We start from the raw sequence: 16,469 nt of genomic DNA on the forward strand, positions 1-16,469 counted from the left end.
CATAAACAAATAAACTGAATAATATAACTAAAATGATAAATTATAAGCAATGTTTTTCCACTACAGTAGTAATGTCCATGTATGCAAATCCAGGCTCCGCCCCTAGACATCTTATCCCCTATCCAAAGTATAGGGGATAAGATGTCAGATTGCCGCAGTCCCGCTGCTGGGGAGCCCTGGGATCCCCGCTGCGGCACCACGTTATCATTACAGCACAGAGCGAGTTCGCTCTGCACGTAATGACGGGCAATATATGGGCCGAAGCATCGTTACATCAAGGCTCCGCCCCTCGTAATGTCACGGCCCGCCCCTTTCAATACAAGTCTATGGGAGGGGGCATGGCGGTCGTCCCACCCCCTGCCATAGACTTGCATTAAGGGGACGGGCCGTGATGTCACGAGGGGCGGAGCCATGATGTCACACTGCTCCGTCCCCTGTATCGCCCGTCATTACACACACAGAGCTGGACCGCGGCGATCTGACATCTTATCCCCTATCCTTTGGATAGGGGATAAGATGTCTAGGGGTGGAGTAACCCTTTAAAGTGTGTATTAATTAATTATTACTTGGCTGTACTTTGAAGAAGTTCTGTAGTGAAAAAATAACTTACCCCCTATCCAAGATCGCGGGGGGTCTGACCACTGGGACCCCCTGCAATTTCTTGAATGGGGCTCCGGCAGTCTGCTGGAAGGGGCATACACGGAGTGGCGGCCGACAAGCCCCCTCCATGTATCCCATAGAGATACATGGAGGGGGCGTGTCGGGCGTGACTTCCAGTCAGAACGGCTGCTTCTGGCAGACTGTCGGGGCCCTGTTCAGGAGATCGCAGGGGGTCCTAGCAGTCGGAACCCCCCCTGCCTGCAATCTATAACTTATCCCCTATGCTTGGGATAGGGGATAAGTTATTTTTCACTTCACTACTCCTATACTACTCCTTTAATGTTTAAGACTTTGGACAGTGCAATGGACCCGTCAGGCTGAAGAAGACATTAGATAAGGAGAAATAAATATATCTACATGAGGACATTTGCAGGTGATAATAATGAATGTCATATTAATAGATAACAGATTCTGTAGTGAGTTCACTGAGCATAGGCTGTGCATACACAACGCAGTGATAAGCCGATGGGCACATTATTTGGTTAGTATCTGTAAACAGCTCTGAGGAACATTATGGTAAAGAAGAGTGACTCTTGAATTACTGAAGAGCTGAGCCGAGTTCTGTCAAAGAGAACATTGCGGAGAGAGACAGAGATCAGGGAACATGTTGATGAAGAAACTGCACCATACTCATCGGATCGGGGGGGGGGGGGGGGGGTGAATTGTAGGTGCACTGATCTTATACCCAGGTTTTGTTGGTGTAGTTGGAGTGTACATGCACCAAATTTATTAAATGGTGCAGGACCTATGATAAATAATGGGCAAATACACATTTTTGTGAAATTTCACTTTAGAACATCTCTTTGTATAGTCCCCTTCTCTGCAACTTTTGTGTGACTTTTTCCACCCGCACAACTTTTTGTAAGTCAGGTCTGTTCTGGTGTAGGTTTTTTGTGTAATTGAAGGCTGAGCTGAGTCTATTATCACTGACCACTGCAAAGTAAAAAGCAGATCTCATGTAAGACATTTGTTCAGTGAGAAATCGTGCAGGCCGGCGAACCACTAAAAGTCGCACATGCAACATTTTTGCGACAAATATATGAAACAAAAACTGTGTAAATCCCTTGATAAATTCCCCCCACAGTGTTTACCTGGAAATGTAAGACAGAGGTAGAAAAGCTAAATAAAAATGATCAAATATTTCTAATCATATAACTTTGTAATCATACAAAATGATTCTGTGTAATCTATCTATCTAGATAAATAGCAAAATATAGTTGCAGCACTCCAAAAAATGGATAAAAAATTGCTTTATTCCATATACAAAAACAAGCAACCTGTACAGCTTTTTCAAGCATGTCAAGTGACCAAAGTGGGTGGTTTAAATACAGCACACAAAGCAGGAGTCACGGCGGGACACTCACCGAATGCTGATGTAAATATGGAGACTGCACGTCATTCCGGCGAGTGTCCTGCAGTGACCCCTGCCCCCCGCTTAAGTACTTCTTGCTAATTAAGCTGTTTCTGCACCTTTTTCATGCGATCTTCACTTTTGCACTGTACCATCTCTGCACTATTATCTTGATGAATGTATTCGTCTCATATATGATGCACTTTATTATATATGCACTTTATATTATATTAAATTATGTATTTATGTATTAATTGCAATTTCACTGTATGTACACTTAATTGTTTGGATGCTGTATTTAAACCTCCCACTTTGGTCACTTGACATGCTTGAAAAAGTCTGCACAGGCAACCGAAATGTTGCTCTTGTTTTTGTATGTGGAATACAGCTACCTTATCTTTTTTTCACCATTTTTTGGAGTGCTGCAACTATCTTTTGCTATTTACCTGGATTTGGGCCTGTGACCTAGGCCAACTAGTTGTCTGCACCCAGCTATTTTTCCTTCCTGATTTTTGGTTGTGCTGCTCTTCTGTTATTTTTTTTCTATCTATTTATTTCCTATCTATCTATCTATCTATCTATTTCCTATCTATCTATCTAAGCGTAGAAATGAAGCAGCACAACCAAAACAAGGAGGTAGGTGTGGGTGCCGGCGGTCCGTTGTCCCAGGTAACGGGCCAGAAATAGACAGTAAATAAAGAAGTAATCCGCAGCACTCCAATATAAGGTGCAAAAGGTGATGGATTTATTAGCCTGACGGCATAGCCGTCAGGCTAATAAATCCAACACCTTTTGCACCTTATATTGGAGTGCTGCGGATTACTTCTTTATTTGCTATCTATCTATCTAAAAGTCCAAACAAGCAGCACATCCGCTGGAGTATAAACATATTGGGGGAGATTTATCAAAACCTGTCCAGAGTAAAAGTTGCCCAGTTGCCCATAGCAACCAATCAGATCGCTTCTTTCACTTTGCAGAGGCCTTGTTAAAAATGAAAGAAGCGATCTGATTGGTTGCTATGGGCAACTGGACAACATTTCCTCTGGACAGGTTTTGATAAATCTCCCCCATTAGGTGAACGCCATCATCGGGTTCCTGGTCAGGAAATCTAGCATCAATCCAAGGAAAGGATCGCAGCACACACGGATATTCAAATAAAGTGCAGAGTTTATTGCATCCTCACACAACAAAAAAGCGTGACGTTTCTGAGGTCTCTCACCTCTCACCTCTCTCATGCTTTAAAAAGGAGGGGAGAGACCTCAGAATTGTCTCACTTTTTTGTTGTGTGAGGATGCAATAAACTCTGCACTTTATTTGAATATCCGTGTGTGCTGCGATCCTTTACTTGGATATCTATTTATCTATCTATCTATCTATTCATCCATCTATCTATCTACTGTATCTATCTATTTATCTATCTAATTTCTGTCTATCTATCTTATATCTATATATCTATATACTGTATCTATCTACTATCGATCTATCTATCTTATATCTATATACTGTATCTAGATACAAAAGAGGGGGGAGAAGCAGCACTCTCAAAAAGAAGGATTCAAGTATGTGGGTGCCAGCAGTCTCAGGGACCCTGGTCCTGGGCCCATAAATGCAGACAAAAGGAACGGCTGCAGCACCCCAAGGTACGAAAAAGTGATTTATTCCAGCTAGAAATAGGACAACGTTTCTGTGGTCTCACATCACCTTTCTCAAGTCCATATATATATATATATATATATATATATATATATATATATGTATATATATATATATATATATATATATGCTGTATCTATCTAGCTATATATCTATCTATCTATATATCTGTGGGAAGAGCAGCACATCAAGTCTCAAAAGTAAGGTGGTGCAGTACACGCAGTGCAGATGGCGCTGGTCTAGGCCCAAATGCAGTTTCAAAAACAAAGACGGATGCAGCACTCACAAAAACAGGTGGTTTTATTCCATTTTCAAATATAAAGAAGTGCAATGTTTCAGTTACCCATGCAGCCTTTTTCAAGCATAAAGGAAATGACCACAGGAGTGCTATTTATGCAACATCACACACAGATAATTAGATGCATTAAATAGAGGTAATATCATAATAAAAAAAAGGTGCTACGTGCAAATTCAGAGACCTATAGATGTCATACACAAGTGTACAGGTTATACAATATTTTTACACAATAATGCATTCAAAGTTCATTAGTGATCAGGCGCTAACATTTTATCATTAGGGGGCAGGGCGGGGATGGTTGTTAGTGTTGCTCGCGAATGTTTGCAATTGGAATGTTATTCGCGAATATCGCATATTCGCGAATTCGCGAATATTCGCGAATATAGCACTATATATTCGTAATTACGAATGTTTGTTTGTTTTTTTTGTAATTTTTTTTTTCACAGTACACATAACAGTGATCACCCCTCTCTGCTTCCAGCTTGTGTGGTGTAAAGAAGGCTCAAATACTACTGTGTGAGACTGGCGTGTGAATGTTCGCATATGCGAAGATTTGCATATGCTAATTTTCGCATATGCGAAAATTAGCTTATACTAATTTTGTTTTATGTTAATTTTCGCATATGCTAATTTGCGCATACGCGGATTTTCGCATATGCGAAAATAAACCGCAAATTTTACGAATATGCGAATTTAGTGAATATATGACGAATATTCCTCCATATATTCGCGAAATATGGCGAATTCGAATATGGCCTATGCCGCTCAACACTAATGGTTGTACAGAATGTAAATAAACAGTATCCATGATGGCGGACATTGCATAGCAAACTAGGAAGCCGGGTTGAGTAATGGGCCAATAGCAGGGTGTCCACACAAGTCATGTGATCACTAGGCAAAGCACAGCTGCTCAGTGCAGAGAAGAGGTAGCAGTGCTGTCCGTCTGTCCGTCCACAAAAAATTGCAGCTCACCATTGTGTGGGAAAGCAAGGGTAGATTGATTCTATTGCATACAAGATGCACCCAATTTTAAATGAGGAAAATCTAGAAAAAAAAGATTCTGAACCAAATACAATGTAAAGTATAGGACAGTGATCTTCAACCTGCGGACCTCCAGATGTTGCAAAACTACAACTCCCAGCATGCCCGGACAGCCGTTGGCTGTCTCTGCTGCTCGGGATCCTCGCTCCTCGTCGCCGCCAGCACGTCACTATGCACGCCGTTCCTATTTGATTACGGGACAGCGTGCACGACGACGTCACGATGACGAAAGAGAGCGCCGGCCATGCAGGGGATCCCGGCACGGAGCAGTCATTCACCGAGCGGACACCGAGGAGGCAGGTAAGGTCCCTCCCGGTGTTCTGTAAGCTGTTCGGGACACCGCAATTTCACCGCGGCGGTCCCAAACAGCCCGACTGAGCAGCCGGGTTAGTGTCACTTTCCCTTCAGACGCGGTGGTCAGCTTTGATCGCTGAGTCTGAAGGGTTAATGCAGGGCATCACCGCAATCGGCGATGTCCTGTATTAGCCGCGGGTCCCGGGCGTTGATGGCCGCAGGGACAGCCGCAATATGACAGGGTTTTAATGTGTATTTGCCTTCTAAGACGCACCAACTTCCAACCCCCCCCCCCCCCCCCCCCAGTTTTGGGGAAGAAAAAGTGCGTCTTATACGGCGAAAAATACGGTACATAGCTATTAGTAGTATTACAGAGAGTATAGAGAAAATTCCACAATAAAACAGTGACTTTGTTTTGTAGTTTATTACAACAATCAGTTGTGGTTCAAGAATTACTCCAAAGAGATACTAATGTCTTAGTTACTATTTACCTGTTATCAGAGCTGGGACAAGGTATTTTGGTGCCCTAGTAAGATATTACCAACCAACAAAACATAACGTACTACAATACTGTTGTACAGCGAGGATCAACTTCCACATATACCCCCCAGTCAGAGAGTGAGGCACAGATGCAGCCTGCTATAGCAGCAATATTAAATATAGACCTACAATTCAACCTACTGCAGCAGAAAAACATTAAAAAAAGAATCAAATCTTTATTCCTCCATTCATTTCATGTCCCAGTGGCTGAATATAGAATCCTTTGCTCTCTTACAAGACAGCAGGTGCCAATTAGTAATGTGCAAGGCGGCATAACTGTACATGGCTTTACCCTGGAGACACAGTTATTATGGCCTTTGTAGGCAAATATAACCGCTGGTCAGTTGTGACAAACGTTTTTGTTGTTCTAGGTCAGTACAGTGGTCCCTCAACATACGATGGTAATCCGTTCCAAATGGACCATCGTTTGTTGAAACCATCGTATGTTGAGGGATCCGTACAATGTAAAGTATAGGACTGTGGTCTACACCATGTGGACCTCCAGATGTTGCAAAACTACAACACCCAGCATGCCCGGACAGCCGTTGGCTGTCCGGGCATGCTGAGAGTTGTAGTTTTGCAACATCTGGAGGTTCGCAGGTTGAGGACACTGGTTTTGGAGGCTATACTCACGTGTCCCCGCCGCTCCGGACCGTCACCGCTTGTCACCGCTGTCCTGAATGTCGCCTTCCATCGCTGTCGCCGCGTCCCCGTGGTGTCCCCGACGCTCCGGCAAGGCCTCTGCTTCCCCGGCATCCTCGCTCTCCTTCGCCGCCATCACGTTGTTACGCACGCCTCTCCTATTGGATGACGGGACGGCGTGCGTAGCGACATGATGACGACGATGTAGAGCACTGGCGATGCAGGGGATCCTGAAGAGGACGCGCCGGAGCCCCGAGGACAGGTAAGTGATCATCACCGGAGCACACGGGGCACCGTAAACGGCTATCCAGTGGCAGCTGAAGCAGTCTGTGCTGCCGGATAGCCGTTTATGCGATGGCCCCGACATACAAAAGCATCGTATGTTGATGCTGCCTTCAACATGCGATGGCCTCTGAGAGGTGATCATATGCTGAAATGATCGTATGTCGGGGCCATCGTAGGTTGGGGGGTCACTGTGCAGAGTTCCTGTTGGCTGTGTCATATGGTATTTCTTACCATTTCTTACCTCATGCAGGGACATATGTACCTTAGAGACAGACCATACAGCTTTTATGGAGTCCTCAGAGAGAAGGAGCTCAGCCCTAGTTGTTTCCATTACCTTTTTCCATCATTTTCCGACCAAAATTCCGATCAAAAATTTCCCTCAGAAGACATTGCTGTCTTCTATTGGGACAGTTTTCCGTCGGGAGTTTCACAAGTGTGAGTTTGGCCTAATCTAAAGCAAATTCAAGTAGAATTTCCATGAGGAAATTCTGCTTGGAGTCTTTCTAGAATCAAAGCCCCACTAATGTCAATGGTAGGTCCGAACCAGGATCATTTTCTTCTTCAAACTTTGACATGTCAATTTCTGGAAGCCAAGAATAATCCTGGCAGAAATGTCCGAGTGGAATCCGCAGGAAAAAGGAAAAAGTTACTAGTTTCTGCAGATACCGAAATCAGTATTTCCGTAGTAGAAACACGTGCTGCAGAGATTCTTTCTTTGAAATCAATGGGATTCTGCTTCAGCAGAATTTCCAAGCAGCCTTTGGGCCCATTCACACAACGGAACTTCTAAGTGGATTTCTGCTGGGACATTCTGCTTCAAGATTTGGGTGCATCAGCCTCAAATTGTTTTCACGAGGATTTTGCTGCACCGAGCACATGACATAATTCCTGCATGGAAATTCTAGATTCTGGGCTCCACTGAAAAAATGAACAGCCTTTCAGTAGAATTTTACTCAGACTGCATTGACAAAATTCTGTATTTTGAATGGACCCTTTCAATCAAACACTGATGGTCTATTGAAGTACCGTATATACTCAAGTACAAGCCAAGTTTTTCAGCACGATTTTTTCGTGCTGAAAATGCCCCCCCCCCCCCCCCCCTCGGCTTATACTCAAGTGAACTCTCCGCCTGTCAATCTCTTCTCAGTGGTCTTCAACCTGCGGACCTCCAGATGTTGCAAAACTACAACTCCCAGCATGCCCGGACAGCCATCGGCTGGCCGGGCATGCTGGGAGTTGTAGTTTTGAAACCTCTGGAGGTCAGCAGGTTGAAGACCACTGCGCGGGCCTTTGTCATCATCCAGACACCCCCTTTAGTTTTCTACTCACCTCCCCTCGTGGGAAGGAAGGGTGAGCTGGTCCGGGCCATCTATGCTGCAGGGACCGTCCGTTGGGGGGGATTAGTCGTTGCGAGCTGTCCATTTTCACCGGGGGGGCCCTCTTCTCCGCGCTCCGGGCCAGGCCCCAGACTAGTGACGTTGCCTTGACGATAACGCACAGGGACGCGCATGAATGGGGCTTGGCCCGGAGCGCGGAGAAGAGGGCCCCCACGGTGAAAATTGACAGCCTGGAATGACTAATCCTCCCCACCGGACGGTCCCTGCAGCATAGATGGCCTGGACCAGCTCACCCTTCCTTCCCACCCAGAAGAGGTGAGTAGAAAACTAAAGGGGGGGCTGAATGATGACGATGGCCGCAGTGGTCTTCAACCTGCAGACCTCCAGAGGTTTCAAAACTACAACTCCCAACATCTGGAGGTCCGCAGGTTGAAGACTGCTGATGAAGGGATTGACAGGGGGTGATGATGAGGGGGGGGGGGATGATGACGGGGGTCTGGATGATTACATGGGGGGGATGATGTATTTCCTACCCTAGGCTTAAAATCGAGTCAATAACTTTTCCTGGGTTTTGGGGTGAAATTAGGGGCCTCGGCTTATATTCGGGTCGGCTTATACTAGAGTATATACGGTAACAATGTGTTATATTACAGCTGAACCCAAGAGTTGTTCTTTTTTTAGGGAAAATACAAAATTTCCAGAAACCTCATTAATGTCTTTAAAGTTTTTTACTACAACTTATTCCCTCTTTTACTCGAATGCTTTGATCGTACTTGTGAATGGACGCAGTCAACTGAAGGTAATATACTCTCCTCCTGTGTACTGGTAAACAGTGTTTATATGGAATGATTGTTTTCACTTTTTATATAAAACACAGCCAGACAAAGCTGTACTGCAGCCAAATATGTAACAAGTAAATCCAAGGACAACTATTGCTTATCCAATTCAATTTTAATACAGCAGATTAACAAGTTGCATGGTGGTAAACTGGATTGTAAGCATCACAGACAGCCTTCAAGGAGCTGTTCAGAAAAATGTTCTCTCTTCTGCTATAGTCAATAGCGGCTTCACACATAGGGGATAATGGCATGTAGTAGGAGTCTCCCAACTCCATATGATCCACAATAGATATTTTTATATCTACTGTGGATTATCTTTTCTGCTTCACAGAGCTCCACATCTGAGACAACAGAGGGCAGATATCAATTCACAAAACAGCACATGTCGCAAAGTCAACACCGTCATGCAACTTGCAATAGCTGCATGATGTTGCCCATGTTACAGCGATATCATGCTGCTATTAAACATTGCATGTCCCAGGGGTCGAATTGGAGCCTTGGGGAACAGAAGAGGTAATACAGTGATCCCTCAACCTATGATGGCCCCGACATACGATCATTTCAGCATATGATCACCTCTCAGAGGCCATCACATGTTAAAGGCAGCATCAACATACGATGCTTTTGTATTTCGGGGCCATCGCATAAACGGCTATCCGGCAGCGCAGACTGCTTCAGCTGCCACCGGATAGCCGTTTACGGTGCCCTGTGTGGTCCGCTGACGATCACTTACCTGTCCTTGGGGTTCCAGCGCCTCCTCTTCGGGATCCCGTCATCCAATAGGAGCGGCGTGCGTAGCGATGTGATGGTGGCGACGGAGAGTGAAGATGCCGGGGAAGCAGAGGCCATGCCGGAGCGTCGGGGACACCCCGGGGACGCGGCGACAGCGATGGAAGGCGACATCCAGGGCAGCGGTGGCGAGTGGTGACGGTCCAGAGCGGCGGGGACACGTGAGTATAACCTCCAATACCAGTGGTCTTCAACCTGCGGACCTCCAGATGTTGCAAAACTACAACTCCCAGCATGCCCGGACAGTCATTGGCTGTCCGGGCATGCTGGGTGTTGCATTTTGCAACATCTGGAGGTCCGCAGCTTGTAGACCACTGTCCTATACTTTACATTGCATGGATACCTCAACATACGATGGTTTCAACAAACGATGGTCCATTTGGAACAGATTACCATCGTATGTTGAGGGACCACTGTACTCTATCTTAAATGCTCCCCATAAAACCTCTTTAGGGTAGGGTCACATGTAGCGCATCCCCAGCGTATTTGACACTGAGGATGTGCTACTGCCCATGCGTCCTGCTTTGGTCTCCCCGTAACAGCAATCCACAGCTACAAGCAGACACAGAGTGATCTGCACATATGCAGCATACTTACAGACATTGTGGTCGCTCCCCCTGCTTCCTGAGCTAGGCCAAGTGTGGCTGCCATGTCTATGAGTATGCTGCGCATGCAGATCACTGTTTGTCTGCTCGTAGCAATGGATTGCTGCTACGAGCAGACCAAAGCAGGAAGTGCAGGAAGAAGATGCACAGGACACTGTACTATTTGTGATATTTCCAAACTGTCCATGAAATTTAATTGGATGAACAATACTCCATAGTCCACAGTCATCTATATAGGCTACAGCTCCATTAAAGGGGTATTCTGGCTTTATACATCTCATCCCCTATCCAAAGGATAGTGGATAAGTTGTATGATCGCAGGGGGCCCGCTGCTGGGGACCCCCGCAATCTCAGGGCAGCCCCCGGCATTCTGTGCCGGGCACTGCCTCGGAGACGGGGACGTGACGTCACGGCCATGCCCCTCCATTTATGTCTATGGGAGGAGGAGTAACATGTATGATGTTGGAATACCCTTTGAGACCAACTCCTTGCAAGACCTCAAATTGAATCTGATAATACTTTTGGAATCACCAAAATGCTAAGACTCTAATACTTCACCCTATAAACCCCTACTGTACTTTTGTATGCCACTTTATTTTAGATTTTGTATGAACAAATATAGTATATTCCGTTAGATGCCCGATTTTGGAAGTATTTTCCCCTAGAAGCATTGCACCATATTACAATGCCGTACAGGGGCTTCATACAGTGGCACGAACTCTGCCATACAACCAATAAGCTTCTCTTCTCTAAGTTACCGTATTTTTCACCGTATAAGACGCACTTTTTCTTCCCCAAAATTGGGGGGGAAAAGTTGGTGCGTCTTATACAGCGAATACACATTAAAACCCTGTCCTATCGCCGCGGTCCCTGCGGCCATCAACGGCCGGGACCCGCGGTTAATACAGGACATCACCGATCGCGGTGATGCCCTGTATTAACCCTTCAGATGCGGCGATCAAAGCTGACCGCCGCGTCTGAAGCGAAAGTGACACTAACCCGGCTGCACCGGGAGGGACCTTACCTGCCTCCTCGGTGTCTGCTCCGTGCCGGGATCCCCTGCATGGCCGGGGCTCTCCTTCGACGTCATCATGTCGTCACGTCATCCAATAGGAGCGGCGTGCGTAGCGACATGATGACGGCAACGTGATGACGGTGACGGAGAGCGTGGATCCCGGGGAAGAAGACGTCCGGAGTGTCGGGGACACCACGGGGACACAGCGACAGAGCGACATCCAGGATAGTGGTGACGATTGGTGACGGGTCCGGAGCGGCGGGGGCACGTGAGTATTACCTCCTACACCAGTGGTCTTCAACCTGCGGACTTCCAGATGTTGCAAAACTACAACTCCCAGCATGCCCGGACAGCCGTTGGCTGTCCGGGCATGCTGGGAGTTGTAGTTTTGCAACATCTGGAGGTCCGCAGGTTGAAGATCACTGCTGGGTTCAGAATTTTTTTTTTCTAGATTTTGCACCTTTAAAATTGGGTGCGTCTTATATGCCTGTGCGTCCTATAGGGAGAAAAATACGGTAAGTGCTAACATGGGGGAATTATTATATGAATGGCACAGCTATTACTTGCAGTTCTTACATTTCTTCAGGCAGATTGCTAAAATCTCTAACACTAATGTTCCCTGATATTTGCTATAGAAGGATAATTGTAGCATTCATTGCCCATAATACCAATCTCCAAAATACATTTTTTTTTTATGTCAAAACATTTTTGTGTCATATATTCACAATGTTATTATTCTGGGCAGATGCCTTTCTTTCACTTTGGCATAAATGAAAGAATTTGAAAAGCATAAATGAAATTTATGAGTCTGATGCCTCTTGACCTTCTACAGTCACAAAAGTTTTCCCGGCCTTGAATGCTAACATCTTTGATAATCCATTTCTTAGGCGTTTCTATGACAATGTAAATTATGATGATATTGTGCAAAAGAGAAAATGAAGATTCCACATACACTTAAAGGCCACCGCTAAAAATGTTATTTTCTATCATATTCTATGATATTCTATTGAATCGTAACTAAAATGTCTTTTTACTTCTTACAATCAAATACAAATTAAATGCAGTTTACTTGTGTATTTGTGTCCTGTAAGAACAAGGTGAAGTCTAAAGAAACAGAAACCTAGAATTGATTCTAAAAAATACATTAAAGGGTAGCTCCCACCAAGTAGTGTATAATCTAATACAGGGGTCCTCAAACTTTTTAAACGGGGGGCCAGTTCACGGTCCCTCAGACCGTTGGAGGGCCGGACTATAGATAAAAAATAAATAAAAAAAAACATAAACAAATTCCTATGCACACTTATATATCTTATTAGTGGACTACCCCTTGGGGACGGAGGGTTTTCCAGTTTTTGCCCTTTAGTTTTTTCCTCCTTACCCTTTAAAAATCATAACCCTTTCAATTTTTCAGCTAAAAATCCATATGATGGCTTATTTTTTTGCGTCACCAATTCTACTTTGTAATGACGTCAGTCATTTTACCCAAAAATCTACGGCGAAACGGAAAAAAAAATCATTGTGCAACAAAATTGAAGAAAAAATACAATTTTGTAAATTTTGGGGGCTTCCGTTTCTACGCAGTACATTTTTCGGTAAAATGACACCTTATCTTTATTCTGTAGGTCCATACGATTAAAATGATACCCTACTTATATAGGTTTGATTTTGTCGCACTTCTGGAAAAAATCATAACTACATGCAGGAAAATGTATACGTTTAAAATTGTCATCATCTGACCCCTATAACTTTTTTATTTTTCCGCTTATGGGGTGGTATGAGGGCTCATTTTTTCACGCCGTGATCTGAAGTTTTTAGCTGTACAATTTATGTATTGATCAGACTTTTTTTCATGACATAAAAAGTGACCAAAAAATACGCTATTTTGGACTTTGGAATTTTTTTGCGTGCACGCCATTGACCGTGCGGTTTAATTAATAACGGTATATTTCTTATAATTCGGACATTTCCGCACATGGCGATACCACATATGTTTATTTTAATTTTTATTAACACAGTTTTTTTTTTATTGGCAAAAGGGGGGCGATTCAAACTTTTATTAGGGAAGGGGTTAAATGATCTTTATTCACTTTTTTTTTTTGCAATGTTATAGCTCCCATAGGGGACTATAACACTGCACACACTGATCTTTTACATTGATCAATGGTTTCTCATAGGAAACCACTGATGAATGATTCTGCCGCTTGACTGCTCATGTCTGGATCTCAGGCACTGAGCAGTCATTCGGCGATCAGACAGCAAGGAGGCAGGTAGGGACCCTCCGGCTGTCCTGTAAGCTGTTCGGGATGCCGCGATTTCGCTGCGGCGATCCCAAACAGCTCCCTGATGTAACCGGCAGTGCTTTAGTTTCACTTTAGACTAAAGGGTTAATAGCGCGCGGCACCGCGATCAGTGACGCACGCTATTAGCCACGGGTCCAGGCCGTTGTTAGAGGCCGGGCCCGACCCGCTTTATAGAAAGGGAGGGGGATGAGGGCGTATAGGTACGCTCTCCGTCCCCAAGGAGTTAAGTACACAGCACAGTTCCCCCCACATTATGTAGGCAGCATAGTTCACCCACATTAGGGTTGGCAGTATAGTTCCCCCACATTAGGTTGGCAGTATAGTTCCCCCCACATTAGGTTGGCAGTATAGATCCCCCCACATTAGGTTCTAGTTCCCCCACATTAGGGTTGGCAGTATAGTTCCCCCCCCCACATTAGGTTGGCAGTATAGTTCCCCCCCCCCCCCCCACATTAGGTTAGCAGTATAGTTCCCTCACATTAGGTTGGCAATCTAGTTCCCCCACATTAGGTTGTAGTTCCCCCACATTTAATTGGCAGTATAGTTCCCCCACATTAGGTTGGCAGTATAGTTCCCCCCACATTAGGTTGGCAGTATAGATCCCCACACATTAGGTTGTAGTTCCCCCCACATTAGGGTTGGCGGTATAGTTCCCCCCAAATTAGGTTGTAGTTCCCCCACATTAGGTTGGCAGTATAGTTCCCCCCACATTAGGTTGTAGTTCCCCCACATTAGGTTGGCAGTATAGTTTCCCCCACATTAGGTTGTAGTTCCCCCACATTTAGTTGGCAGTATAGTTCCCCTCACATTAGGTGCAGTACAGTTTCCCCACATTAGGTGCAGTATAGTTCCCCCACATTAGGTGCAGTATAGTTCCCCCCACATTAGGTTGTAGTTCCCCCACATTAGGGTTGGCAGTATAGTTCCCCCCAAATTAGGTTGTAGTTCCCCCACATTAGGTTGGCAGTATAGTTCCCCCCACATTAGGTTGTAGTTCCCCCACATTAGGTTGGCAGTATAGTTCCCCCCAAATTAGGTTGTAGCTCCTCCACATTTAGTAGGCAATATAGTCCCCCAAATTAGGTGCAGTACAGTTCCCCCCACATTAGGTACAGTACAGTTCCCCCTCCCCACATTAGGTGCAGTACAGTTCCCCCTCCCCACATTAGGTGAAGTACAGTTCTCCCACATTAGGTGCAGTATAGTTCCCCACATTAGGTGTAGTATAGTTCCCACATTAGGTGTAGTATAGTTCCCCACATTAGGTGCAGTATAGCTCCCCACATTAGGTGCAGTATGTTCCCCCATAGACATACAGCCTCCAGCCATACAGTGTATGGCTGGAGGCTGTATGCCTGTGTACTGCCCCACTTCAGTGCTCCGACCACCAACCCTCCGTGCTGGCCATAGCAGTAGGTCCCGGGACCGGAGGGAATGTCAGTGACGTCCCTGCGTGCGCTACCTGCCGGCAGTCGTTGCATTTTTAAAGTAAACATGGGGCCTCCGAGAGCACATCCCTGTGTCCCGAAAACATCTTTCGGGACACAGGGATGTCCTTAGGCAACAGCAGGCCGGATAAATGTCCTCGGCGGGACGCATGTGGCCCGTGGGCCGTAGTTTGAGGACCCTTGATCTAATATGTCCCTACCTAGTAGTAATCTAGCCCTAACCCCCTACCTGGCTTCAACAATTTTTTAAATCGCTTTAATAGAGCAGATTTAGTGCTTCTAAATCTGCTCTATCAAGCTTCCCAACAGGCGCGACATCACTGACGCCTTGCTGGGCACCTGCTTCCGCCCTCAGATTGTCTATGCAGCGCTCCTGTTGGGAGCGTGCATAGATGATCTGCCAATAGCACTGCAGACAGCTCCGGGGTCTCCTCCTCCCTGTTTACTTGTGCATGTGCTATCCAGGGAGGAGGAGTAGAGGAGCATCGCCGGCCTGCCGTGTACGATATTACAGCCGAGACCCAGGACCGAATACAATAATGGTAGCTATTCTAAATAATTGGCAATACAATGAAAAACTTTAGAAACCCCACCAATGATCTTAATTACGCCCCTAAATAGTTTAGAATCAGCTGTAGGCACATTTGTTTTATAAATACTGATGAATAATCATCAGTGTGCCTACAGCTGTTTCTAAACTACAACTACCAGCATGCACAGACAGTATTTAGCTGTCAGGGCATGCTTGTAGTAGTAGTTTTGCAACAACTGGAGGCACCCTGATGATTATTCATCAGTCTTTCTAAAATATTTCTAAAGTATTTCTAATATGCCTACAGCTGTTGAAAAACTACAACTTCCAGTATGCCCATACAGCTGTCAGGTCATGCTTGCTGTTGTAGTTTTGCAGCAGCTGGAGGCACATTGTTTGAGAAATATTCATGTGTAATCAGGAAGCCTCCAGCTGCTGCAAAACTACAACTCCCAGTATGCCCTAAAAGCTGATGACTGTATGGTCATGCTGGGAGTTGTAGTTTTGCGTTAGATGGAGGCACCCACCCTAATAATTACACATGAGTGTTTCTCAAACAGTGTGCCTCCAGCTGCTGAAAAACTACAACAGCAAGCATGCCCTGACAGCTGTATTGGCATACTGGGAGTTGTAGTTCTTCAACAGCTGTAGGCACACTGTTTGAGAAACATTTTCATGGTGCCTCCAGCTGCAGCAAAACTACAACTCCCAGCATGTCAGTACAGCCATCAGCTTTCACAGAGTTCTGTGAGTTGTTATTTTGCAGCATCGGGAGTCACCCTCTTGATTACACATGACACTTTCTCAAACAGGGCACCTCCAGCTGCTGCAAAACTACAA

General features: G+C 45.3%; 1 long non-coding RNA gene across 2 annotated transcripts in view; it reads left to right on the top strand.

Moving 5' to 3' along the window:
• The first annotated feature begins 3,037 nt into the window (after positions 1 to 3,037).
• The window catches only part of LOC130291688 (uncharacterized), a 67,608-nt gene continuing 54,176 nt past the window's right edge, over positions 3,038 to 16,469 (top strand). The window contains exons 1-2 of one of the 2 annotated variants that reach the window (XR_008848002.1): positions 3,038 to 3,085; positions 3,524 to 3,651. This is a non-coding gene — a long non-coding RNA (uncharacterized LOC130291688). Of the gene's footprint in view, positions 3,110 to 3,523; positions 3,652 to 16,469 lie in introns of both variants that reach the window. The other variant, XR_008848001.1, reaches the window with a different exon arrangement.

This window comes from Hyla sarda, chromosome 9 (assembly GCF_029499605.1).
Source record: "Hyla sarda isolate aHylSar1 chromosome 9, aHylSar1.hap1, whole genome shotgun sequence".
NCBI lineage: Eukaryota > Metazoa > Chordata > Amphibia > Anura > Hylidae > Hyla > Hyla sarda.